The sequence below is a fragment of the Branchiostoma lanceolatum genome, chromosome 1, assembly GCF_035083965.1.
Source record: "Branchiostoma lanceolatum isolate klBraLanc5 chromosome 1, klBraLanc5.hap2, whole genome shotgun sequence".
Lineage (NCBI taxonomy): Eukaryota > Metazoa > Chordata > Leptocardii > Amphioxiformes > Branchiostomatidae > Branchiostoma > Branchiostoma lanceolatum.
The window spans coordinates 14,198,747-14,211,507 of NC_089722.1; the positions used below are offsets into that span (position 1 = coordinate 14,198,747).

General features: G+C 40.1%; 1 protein-coding gene across 3 annotated transcripts in view; it reads left to right on the top strand.

Moving 5' to 3' along the window:
- The first annotated feature begins 80 nt into the window (after window positions 1-80).
- The window catches only part of LOC136436336 (profilin-4-like), a 30,932-nt gene continuing 18,251 nt past the window's right edge, over window positions 81-12,761 (top strand). Inside the window, exon 1 of one of the 3 annotated variants that reach the window (XM_066430269.1) lies at window positions 81-192. The gene's annotated coding sequence lies outside the window, so the exon portion shown is untranslated. Of the gene's footprint in view, window positions 202-3,411; window positions 3,436-12,761 lie in introns of those variants that run through there. The other 2 variants (XM_066430288.1, XM_066430299.1) reach the window with 2 other exon arrangements.

Here is a 12,761-nt window from a genome sequence, read left to right on the forward strand (position 1 = left end):
CTCTCATTGTTGATATGTTTACTATGGACTAAATTGTTTGTGGTGCGGGAAGACCGTATGACGTAGCTGTGTAACGCGGTCCGGCCCTGCAGGTTGTTACTCCCGTTACCATGGAGATTGTACACAAACCACTTCCGCATCCGGGACATCAGGGCGCCATTTTGAAACTCCAGACGACAAGAGGCGCGAAAGGTGAGTGTGGTGTGTTTCTGGTTTCTTCGTTTTGTACCCAAATACTATCCTTTTAGAGAAGTATTTGGAACACCAGATGGCGTGTTTATGCCGGGCACGTTAAAAGGTCGTATAGAAAGCCATTAGGTACCAAAAACTGCAGGAAAACGTTACGAAAATGCCAAAAGTTTAGATTATTGGCCTGCGGCAGAAATAGCTCTGCCTAGCAGACGATATTTTGTAAACTCCATGACGATTCAACAGTGTTATGGCACATCTTTGGTTCACAGTGGCAGCTGCAATAGCACAATAAAAGAAGCAAAGGAAGTTCATAGTTAGGTTTATTGTATTAAGTGCCCTGTGTGTGTGTGTGTGTGTGTGTGTTTGGGGTGGGGGGTGGTGTGGTGGTGGCATGTTGTATTTTAAATGTCAGGCTGTACTTTTGTAGCCTCCACCAGGCCCTCCTACCGGCGTATGGATCGTTGAATTCGTCAGAAAAAGGAATAATTAGCCAGTAGAGTCAGTTCATGGCGAAGATCACATTTCGCTTGCGTGCAAATGAAACCCTTGCAAATATTCTCCATAAAACGGCACTGAACCTTAATCCGACACTTTTGAGCAAATGCAGCTCGGAATCATAAATCAACAAGCAACCTTGTGAGTATTTCAGTAACTGTTGGGTGCATTATGTGTAGCGCTTCCCCAGTCATTACTGCACATGTATCAGTCTTCCGATTATTGAGCTGTGGCCAGAAAACAAGGCTTGAAAAGTGTCGGATTAAGGTTGCTTCGGATTAAGGTTTAGTGCCGTTAGTCGGCGTAGTTCAAGTCTGGTAGAGACTAGGACTTTTGTGCCAAAATAACAAGACTGTTGTTTAGAAAAGCCCACAGCAGGTATCACATGAGACAAGAGTCTGACTATCTTTTGTTTGCATCAGATGATCAGTAAACCGCTTGAGGCATATAAACACACCTGGTCCAGTACAGTGTTTAAGACCAGACTGAGTGATAGCGTTGATTCACTCACACCAGAAAGGACCCATACTCTTATCAATAAGTGTGGTGGGTTCTTTAACATGCTCGAGGTGTGAATCTACTCAAACATGAGACATCCACTTTCATCTGTCGGTGGGGTCGTGTGGCGCAACAACAGCGTGTTTGGCTCAGAATCAAGTGGTCCCGGGTTCGAATCCTGCCGTGTCACCGATCTTGTGCCTTTGGGAAAGGCACTTTACACGACTTTCCCAACATGCCAGAATGGTCTTCATCAAGACCATGGGCATTGAAGGAACAAACAAACAAACAAACAAACAAACAAACAAACAAACATCCTATCTGAGAGGACATTCCAAGCTAAATTAAGGTACTCATTGTACCCAGAGTCTCTTGAGAAAATCTTGTTTACGTTAAGTGCCCAGCTTCCACAATATCGGGACTCAGAATCTAGAGATTTGAACCCGGGATCTCTTGATTCTGATTCAACAACCCTTGCCACAACATATTGATGGCAATTGATGTAAAATAGCATCTAGTTATAGATGAGCATCCTAAGAAAAATGGAACATGTTGGTCTTATATACTTCAACATTGTAAACTCCAGGAGGAGATCTTGTACTTGTAGAAAAGTACACCTATCCTCCTTATTTGTAGATACAGGACAGTGAAATAGTAGAACATTCTATAGTACACTTATGTTGGGTCTGAACGGGACCGGCCGGTAGATCTAGAACATTGAATAGCCGATCCCGTTTTGATAAACTCATTCCTATTCTTGCATCTTATACCTCGGAGACTTACATTTGTATGTCCTTGACTCTCCTTGTGTCTATTCCTACATTGACACACAGGTATGGAAAATCAATACATTGTACTACTTTCACACTGGCAAACTCTTTTTCTACGAGTCGCTACCTTCCCTTGCCCTGAGTCCAGCCTTGTTAGCTTTGGACCACTCCCAACAGTTGCTACTCTGCCAACAAGACTGGGCGCCATTACCATTCAAAGTAGAAACAATTGTTGGTGGAGTAGGGAATGTTGGGATTGGACCAAAACTAACAAGGCTGGAGTCCAGGCTAACCATCCCAGCACTCTATCACATAAGGCCACACCAATTTAATATCTTGGTTAACAGATTTTTATTTAAAAAAAAAAAAAAATTTAGAAAAAAAAATCACGAAAACAAAAGGCTGGGCCAGCATGATTTTTTTTTCTGAATTTTTTTTTTGGAAAATAAAAATCCGTTAACCAAGAAATTAAATTAGTGTGGCCTAAGTGAGTTCAACCTAAAGATTTGGTCCGCTCGCAACAGTCGCTACTCTGCCAACAAGACTGAGCGCTGTTACCATAAAGTAGCAACAATTGTTGGTGCAGTGTTGAATGTTGGGATTGGACCAAAACTAACAAGGCTGGAGTCCAGGCTAACCTTCCCAGCGCTTTACCATATACATGTAAGTGGGAGGTTGTTAGTTTCAAGAATAAAAAGACCACCTCTTAGATTTTACTTACAGAATTTGATATTTTGTGAAAAACCTTATTCAGCTATTGATAACACTTTAAGACTAAGTTGTCAGACATTGCTTAGACTTACATACTAGTAATAGAAACGTATATCTTTATCCTATTGATTTTATTGGTAGCAGCCTCACAGTTGAGCTCATGGTTCCAATTAGTTGGTAACCAGGATGGGAGACCCCAGTTTGAATCTGGGGAAGGGCACCCTGGTTGGAGCTGTGTTTGTCTTTTGGAAGGGATGTCAAATGGGGGTCCTGTGATGAAGGAGGCACTTCGACAACCTACTGTACCTACTAGCTGCATGGATTTTGTCTGATTTGTTTTGAAATGTTGACAGAGGTTGTCGCATCTACCCGTCAGTGTGATTACAGTCATGTACTGTATGTAGGTTACAGACATATGTCCTTTGAGGTGATGCTATATCTTGCCATGGCTAGAATTTGCGAATGCATATGGAGAGTCTAAAGCTCGTCTCGTTGACAGAAATTGTCTAAAGAATGTTTATGAAAACAAATTAAAACCCGGCTGTTCCTGTGTTCAGGTGGTTACATGAGAGGAAGCTAATGGCTTTTGTGTTGAAACCGAACACTTGTTGGGTAGATTCGCTTACACGGCGCTGCCTGTTGTGGCATAAATGACAAAGGTCAGACGGCATTACCACGACTAATGGATCACTGACGTTTTTCATGTAACAAACTGTTTGGTGTGGCCGGAGGGGAAAACCGTTCAAGTCTTCGGGAGTGTCGCGTAAAGGTGAGCACGAAGCTGAAGGGTGGATGGACTATTTCGGGAAAGGGTAGATTTAGGGATTAGAGAAAGAGCGAGTGGATAACAGGAAAGGATTAGGATGGGAGTTGATGCATCGTGTGTTTCCCACAGATGCAGCCATTATGCAAATGAGGCGGATTAAGCCAAGGCTTGAATCACGTACAACCAAACGTGTTTCTATATATATAAAGTTAAAACTATTGCTGTACTTCATAGAATTGTAGTAAGATTTGTACAGTGCAGATGGCAAAAGTGTTATGAACATCCGTTGCACCTGGTGCCAAGGTTGACTTCATGCTTTTTTGCTTGAAAAGAGGTGAGCAAAAATTGTTGTATCAAACAGTCTGACAAAGTTTGACATCTTGATACTACAGTATCACTTTTTCTAGATGTGCTTTTGATCAATTCAAAGTCTGAGGAAGACCTAGAAAAGCAATTTTCAGTTTGACGTCTATTCCGTGATACGAATTTTACAAGGACTGATTGTGCCTCATTGTATATTGTTTTAGTGTAGGTTAACACCAACAGAAATGGTAGTTAGTTGTTTTTCTTCGTCCTTTTATAGATTATTGTCTTACTTAGATGAGTGAAATCTTGGTTTTGAACATCAGAGGAGTTTATGTGTCTACTAATAGACTATACCACTGAACAGTCACTACATTCAGTGCTTGTAATAGTTTGTGGTATCATATATCCCTAAGGCTGAGGAAAGTTTGAGATGATTGAAAGAGATTGAAAAGATTCGAAGAGAGATTGAAAACCAAGGCTGCTACTGGCTTAGTCTTCAAGAAAGTATCAATGACTGATGGAAAATTTCATTCATCATGATAGATCTGGGTATTTTGTACTCTTGTGGAATATGTGCAGTTACATACATAAACAGGTGCAGATACACCTGTTACATATGTACTGCAGTACTGCTCTCTGTCAGTAGGGGGCATCACAATACCATGAACTGGCAAGCTGTCTCTATAGCAAAGGTCCTCCACACCTTTAGACATGTAATTAGTCTAGGTTCGAAAAACAAGCCCTTTCGCTTACAAGTCATGCTTTTCTACCTACAAAACATCAGCAATTGTTTATAAATCCATAGGAGGACAGGTGGGTGTTGCCAAGGTCATGGTTTCAACTTCAAGCAGAATTTACTGTAAACACTGAACAGGTATGTTTTGATAACATCAACTTTGAGGGGGAGTAGCTTGGTGTATATGGCAGTGAGCGTCTGATAATATATAAAGTCAGTACAGACGGAAGAGATAATATACAATGCTAGCAGGGCCTTTTTTGCCAGACTTGCTGGGTTTAGGAATTATCAATTGGTATTAGAAATCATTTACATTGTATAGTCAGTGTGGCAGTGGATATGTACATTTTGTATTATCAGCAAGGTAGTGGGGATGTGTGAATTTGGCTACTTTTATCACAGTGTCTGTTCCCGTTCATGGATTCATACATTTAGGAGTTGAGCTGCTACTTGCGTGTCCCAGACACTCTTTGACGAATCCGAACAGGACAGATGTAGCATTATCAATCCATCATATTTCATAAATTCTAGATTTTTGTGTGGAAATGTACACGGTGCCATGAGAATCTTCATGGACATGATAATGTATGGGTAATCATGCTTTTAATGATTTGTAGCGACCAATTGTTGTCATGGTAACTTCTTCTGCCAAAAGATAAGGCCTAATTTTCTTCATGTACTACTAGGTGAACTTGGAATTGAAATCCAAAAGCCAAAACAAGCTGACATGAAGACATAATGATTTTCAAATAAATCAAACTTATGTAACAGTCAGGTTAGGTGACGTAGGCTTGACGTATTAGATACGGCTTGGCGTGCTTATATCTCTAGTCAAGTTAGCTGTTAGTACCGGACATCGAAATATTACATTGGTTCCCACGCCTTGAAATATTACACTTATAAAATATCAATTTTCCTTTCAATGAATTAGAAAGCAATTCCAACAACATTTGATGAACTTAATTCTTTTCTCTCTGTATCAGTCAAGCCACAAATTTGCTTCCACAGAAGTTCAATTTATTCAGGAAATGTTTCAGATAGCTTGTTGCCAGAGAATACCACACATATTGCAACTGATCCAACCACAATGTCACACTGAATCACCACATGCCATGTCAACTTCCCTGTCCCACATACTTCCAGGGTGTGTAGTGGCCAGAGATGCTGAGGCAAGGCTTTCCCGCCAAGACTGCCGACACCCTTTGAAAATCAGCCTGGGGGCAGCCCTGAAACTGTCCCCAGCACTTGACTGTAGCTCTATAAATAACCAGCCAGTCAGATCCAGCCCCACTGAGGTAATCCAGTAACCCTACCCCTGTGGTCATACGATACCCTACCGTGTACTAGAGTGCTAGCACAGCCCCGCCTGTGATTTGATTTGAAATGTTTGTCATCTTTTGGGAGAATATCGTTGTGTGGACAAGAGGCGGAAATTCGATTAACCGTCACCAAGCATCTTTGATGGATTCTTCTGGCTCTTCTGCAAACACACTGAAGTTGGGAACGCGGTTGACAATAAAAGTGTGTTGTTGTAAAGAGGTTGACCTGAAGCCGTGGCCTTGAACCACCTTTACGGCGCAGGTTTTGAGGAAGTTTCACAGTTGTGCCACGTGCATGAATGCACGATGACACCTGGCATTTGGCGCCACGCTCTGTTAAACGTTCCCAAATATGGTGCCACTTCAGCGGGCGGAGATTTTTGGTGGATTTTCAAGTGCCGCAGGGCGTGTCTTGTGTTGCTTCAGGTTTGGTCCCAGATTAATACCCTGCCTGCTGCCTTGCCTGAAAAATAATTTGTTTTCTCACCAAATTTTACAGCTAATTAGGAAAGGCTTGGTTTTCTAGATTTGTGTCTAAACACTTAACAGCACGTCTAATTAGGCCACTAGGTCGCTTAATTTTCAGGCATTTGCCAAATTACTCTTCTTATACAATGTAGTTTTCTTGAGGCTTAGAAAATATAGAAATTTGAGGTTAGATAGACATGGGAGGACTTATTTGTCTAAGCAAAACCTATTTGGTCAAAGATTGAAATATTTTTCATAATTTTAAATCTGAAAAACTAGAAAGAAATGTCTATCAAAATCGTTTCCCTCCATTTTTTTCTTGATGGAGCTGGGGGGGGGGGAAATGACAGCAATCAAAATCTATAGTAAAGCAATAAAAAAAGTTATTAGCAAAAAAGAAGAAAGTTCCCTAGATCCTGATCTGTGGAGGATTCTGAAAGGCAGTCCACATTTCAAATTCCGATATGCCTCAGATGGCCATCATTCCAACAACAGTCCTATTGGTCAGTCCAGGCCAGTGGAAAGTCTGAAAAGTCCATGAATGAGTCTGAATGGACAACTGAAGCCATCAGTCAGGATAAGGAGCTGACCTGGTGAAAGCTGTGAGATTCTGAAAGGCAGTCCACATTTCAAATTTTGAGATGCCTCATATGTCAATCATTCCTACAACAGTCTTATTGGTCAGTCCAGGCCAGTGGAATTAAGTCTGAAAAGTCCATGAATAAGTCTGAATGGACAACTGAAGCCATCAGTCAGGATAAGGCCCTGTCCAAAGCTGTGAGATGACATGTTTGTCCTGTGTTATTCCAACAGACCTTGTACCTTCCTGTTTGAATCTCAGCCCTGTCCTGACTCACTGATCCGGAACAACCTTCCTGACAACTAACACCTGTCCTGAGTTACCTATCCACTACCTTCTCACCTGTAATATTACCTGCTTACAGGTATACCACCAGGGCTCGAAATTCCTTTTTGGAAATAGGTGCACTGGTGCAAAAAAAATTAGGTGCACAGGAAGAATTTTGGGTGCACCACATAGAATACAGTTGAATGTCAGCAAAACACAATTACAAAGTTTAATGCTCTTAAGAACCTGTAATTCTATAGCTAACCTTAAAATTTCAAACAAGTGATACATCAGATCAAGTACAACAAAAGGTTATATTGCTATTTCTGATACTTACATTTCAAGAATATTCTGTATACTTAGTGTGCAATAGTGCCTTTACCCTATAGCCTACAAAAATATCTAGGTGCACCCACAGTCAAAAATTAGGTGCACAGGTCCTATTTTGGGCGCACACAGGTGCACATGTACCCACTAGTTCGAGCCCTGACCACACTTCATCACAATGTCTAACATTATACAGGTAGACAGCATAATGATATGTCATGTTGTATATCAACGAGTATACAGTATGTGCAGTATTATAATGATTTCCGTTTGCCTGCTTACCGGTGTATCAAACTTCATGGTAATGATGGTGTTGGAAAATACCTGTAGTCACAGACAGCATAATGACATGTCATGTGGTATATCAATGAGTAGAGGGTATGTATAGTATTATAACGATTTCCGTTTCCGTTTTTTTGTTTTGTTCAACTGTAATAAAGGCTGTAACCTCCATTAGCATTAATCTGCTGGGTTACATAAATCCGCCACTTTCAAAACAGTGTGTTTGAGAGATCTTAAGTGCAGCATATCCCATGTATGCACAGTTTGAATATGCAGGAGTGCACTGTACTGAAGGATGTTGGGTTGGAGATCTGTTTGGACGTATCTTTTCGGGGTGGCGGAATTATATACCCTGGTGCCTATAGATGTTACTCTATTTTGAAAATGATCAGATGAAACAAGAAAAGAAAAAAAATGATATCATTACAAGTCAGAGCAAGAGGCTTTTCTGCAACATTTTTTGTAGTGTAAGACCTTTTCCTGTAGTGCTTGACCTGTGACATTTCTTTTTTATTTCAACAAACAAAACAAGTTGACATTTGAATGCACAGGTACAACGCAGCTGAACTCATACTGTTGTGTCTTTCTACCACCTTCTTGACCTGTGATTGCACAGTTCTGTCCAGAAATAAGACATGTTATTGAGAGGTTGACCTGTGCTATGTTGTACTATTTGTCAGCAGGTGAGACGTTGAGTACTTACTTGACATTTCAAAGTGTTTGCTCTGTAACAGGTAGGTCAAAGGTCGTTCGAGCAGCTCTTAGATGTAGGATATTGGAGTTTTCTCGTCTGCAAACCAAGTTTTGGTTTCCTGCCAACATTTCGGTCGTATATGTGGACAAAAAATTCTAATATCCTGATGAAACTATCATCGAGGAAGCTCTCAAGATTTGATTATTCTTTGCTTGTGATAGATTTTTGTTACTCATTAGATTTGATATACAGTCAAACCTACCCAAGAAGACCACTTGGGACAGGTAAAATCTCAGGTCTATGTGGACAAGTGGTCACTATAATTTAAGACAGGATTCGTTTAAAATGCTTGAATGTGTCAATCGGAAAACTTGTCTAAGGGACCACCAAAAAGTGGTCACAATGTCCAGGTGGTCCTTATGTAGAGTTCACTTATGCTGAGTTTTGTTGTGTTTTGTCTTTATCATTATCACTCTTCAAGTCATCAATATCTGCTCAGAAGACCTGTTTGAAACTAGGAAGATGCTTAGAGAATCTTTTTAATTTCTAATGTTTGTGGTGTTGTGTTAATGTATCATAAATGCGTCTTTCAAACATTATGCGTGCATCAATTTCACCTGCCGAGCTATATCACCTATCATAATTTTATCATTTATTTCATAAGTTGTCAGGGAGAGATGTGATCATTTTGTGCTTCTTCCACTCTTCAATATGTCTACTGTTCATCTAGATTAAACAAACATGCCATCTCTGTACCCTTTGTCTTGTTTGTTTTGTTACACAAGAAGGGGTGACATGGAATTTCTGACATGGTCGTGTTTCAATTAGACCTGAACGTGTTTATAGAGCGCCCCCATCAAACATCAAGTCTTCATGATCAGTACTACATGCACTTTTGTTCCACAAGTGTATTACTAGGGACTTTTCAACCTTAAGATTTTTTCTGTAGTAAAGTTAATCGCTATTTGTCTTCAAGACATTGTTCATCAAGTACCTATATTTAAGAAGAAGTCTTCATTACAAGGTACATGTATATGGTGGTAGTCTTGAAAAGTGGGAAACTCTTACCAAAGTCTTAACCTTTGTCAACACTGTATCATCAAAAGTACATGAAAAGTATGTATTGCTAAGTAGTTTTTGTATTATTTAAGTAACTTTTTGTTATGACTATGAGAGCAAAAAAAAGCAACAAAACTTATTTCAAAGTGTTGTAAAATGTAATGTTTTGTGTGAAACCAAAAATACTATTTTAAGAAAGGAGATGACCACTGTACACGGAAGAAGGATATAGCTTTACCTACACCATTACCAGTTAGAGTTAAGTTGACAAAGTTTGTCTGCCCTTAACTAAAACAATGATTCCCATCACAGCTGTCTTTGTGCAATGCCAGAGATACCCTACCTGGTAAGAATGTCAGCTATGTCACAGCCTGCCCCCATTGGCTATCACTTTACTCCACGGTAGGGCGGCGAGCAAGACGCCGGCTCTGTCGCCTTAACGTGCTACGGACGGTGGTCGCGGTGAATGGGCGCCCCAGATAGGTCACTGAGAGGGGCTGTCTGGGAGAGGAGCTCCATTATCTTCTGTTTGAACTGGTTTTAGGACGTCAATCAGTGCCGAGAAGACGTGTGGGAAAGACAGGTTCTTATACCCATCCATCATTGGTGGGATAAATTACCGTGGAATTCAATATGCCTCTAAGTACAATATCCAGAATAGAATTCCACCATCGCATAACCCCCAGCGATGTCTCAAGCGAACCCCCAGGGCTCGAAATTCTTTTTTGGAAATACAGTAGGTGAACTGGTGCACCCAACCAAAAAAATTAAGTGCACAGAAAAAATTTTGGGTGCACCACATAAAATAAAGTTGAATGTCAGCAAAACATAAGTTTGGCACTACTACCTCTCTTAAGAACTTCAATCCGTAATTATATCCAGATTTCAAATTTCAACTAAGCAATACATCAAATAAAGTACAATGTACGACAAAAGGTTATTGCTTTTTCTGATACTTACATTTCAAGAATATTCTGTATGCTAGGGTACAAGAGAACCGTTACCCTATGGAGTACAAAATATCTAGGTGCACTGGCGCACCCACAGTCAAAAATTAGGTGCACAGCTCCAATCTTGGGTGCACACAGGTGCACATGCACCCACTATTTCGAGCTCTGTGCTTAGACTGTTAAATTTGTTAAACATTTACAACAGGTGCACATCTAACTATAATTATATTCAAACTAGAATCCCATCACCACAGAACTCAAGAGATGTATATTTTCAGTGGTCTTTACATAATTATGTATATTAGCTTAAAGATGTACTGATTTCATTAGACCAAGAAACCTCCTTGATTAGGCTAATGTGGTCACGCATACTTGAGTTACATTTGCACCTGTAGGCTAAGAGAACTTCATTATTGTTAATTTCTGTGGATGAGTATAGCTGGGTCAGTCAACTTGTTTTAAGCCATAAAAGTCATGGAATCATCTCAATCTTGACATATATGTTACATTCTTTTTCCCTGAAACAAAACCACCTGTTAGCATTCAGCTTTAGCTTTTAATTAGCACCCGAAAGTCTTACTTTTTAAGACCATTTCTCAACAGTGTCTTACGCTGTTTGAAATACAGGGCCTACATGTATAATAGATCTGTTCCATAGGAGCGAACGGGTAAGAAACGTAATAGAAACCGCTAATTTTGGTCATGGTAACTTAATATGTTATAAAAGACCTTTCTAGACACTGTGAGACTATGTCCTTAGAGGGTAGCACAAGATAGGAATCTATAGCCAGAATTAGAAGACTGTTGGGGAGATCATTGAACAAGATAAGTGATTGTTAGTCGACCAGAAGACTTGATGTGTTTGATTGATGAAGAGGTGTACAGAGGATTACCACAGGTGAGAGAGCACAAATGTTAACGGTTGATCCAGACAGGTGAGAAGACAGGATGGCCTAATTTTTACTGACGACTCGCCAACATTAGCTGCAGGACGTGGTGAGAGATTGGGACTGAAAGCCTCACCTCTGTGCAATAGGACAAGGGGTGAAATGCCATTACAACTGCTTATCAGATACCTTTCAACAGTTCAGATAATGACTGTTTAAATACTTTACACCTACTTGTACTTATTCATGCACCAATGTAGGCACTGAGAGCTGTGACATACATTATGAGACTATCACAGTGTTTTAGACTAGATCTACAGTCAAAACTGCCCAAGACATCTGCTCAGGGGGCAGATAGAATCTGGTCTATGTGGACAGGTGGTCAGTATAGACAGGGTCATGTGTATGTCAATGGGAATAATTATGTAGAAGTGGTCACATTGACCAGGTGGTCCTTATTCTACATAAGGACCACCTGGTCCGTTGTGCGGTCGTAGGGTGGTCAGTTGTGCTTACTTAACTTGGTCACTTGTACAGGTTCGAATGGACCACAATGCAACAAAGCCATTAAAAACCGATTTAGTATTGGTATTCAAGGAGATTTATCACCAAACACTTGTATTGCCATCTTTTTGCTCCATGACCCGCACTTATTCCTGTATAGTGTATGGTGGGTATATATGAAAGTCACGAAATCTGAAATGTCTTGTGACTGGACATATATAATATTTTTCACAAGGTCGAGTTAGTTTGTAATAGCCAGGTTATCTGTCGAGAGTCGTAATTAAAAACCATTTACATTTAGTGCTGCTGTTACTAAGGAAAGGAAGCAAATATGTGGGAACAAAACGACAATGTTGAAGTATACACACAGGTAGGGTCTCTGACTTCTTGGAACTGTGCAAAGAAAAGACTGATTTCTTTCTTTTTGCTGCTTCATCATGAATTTTTGGACTTAAGTAGCAAGTAAAGCAATGGCTGTGTATTTGTTTAAAATTTTTGTCACAAATCATGGTTTGGATATTTTTTGCCATTGTGTTAAACCAACAGCAATGTATTTACAGCATAGTTGAAACATTTTTTAGTGAGTTGGGCGTTGACTGATAATATTTAGCACTGATAAACTAGAGGGTTCATATGAGGGCATTGCCCTCTTAACATTTGTACAATGTAACACATACATGTATGTACTTTGAACAGTGTTACACAACTGTAAACATAAATGGGTTGGGCAAGGTCAGACAATTTAAAGCTTTTCATGGTTTTCCAATTAATCTAAATAAGATGGCTAAAGTCAGACTGTTTTACCATATGGTATACCATATGCCAGTGTAATCCTGAAGTCACGACCCGCCATGTAGACTGGTTGGCTTTCTTGCTGCAGGTGTGCTCTGGTGTATTTTCAGTTCGCATACATAATACTTACCCTAGATGCATGTACAAAGGTATTACCA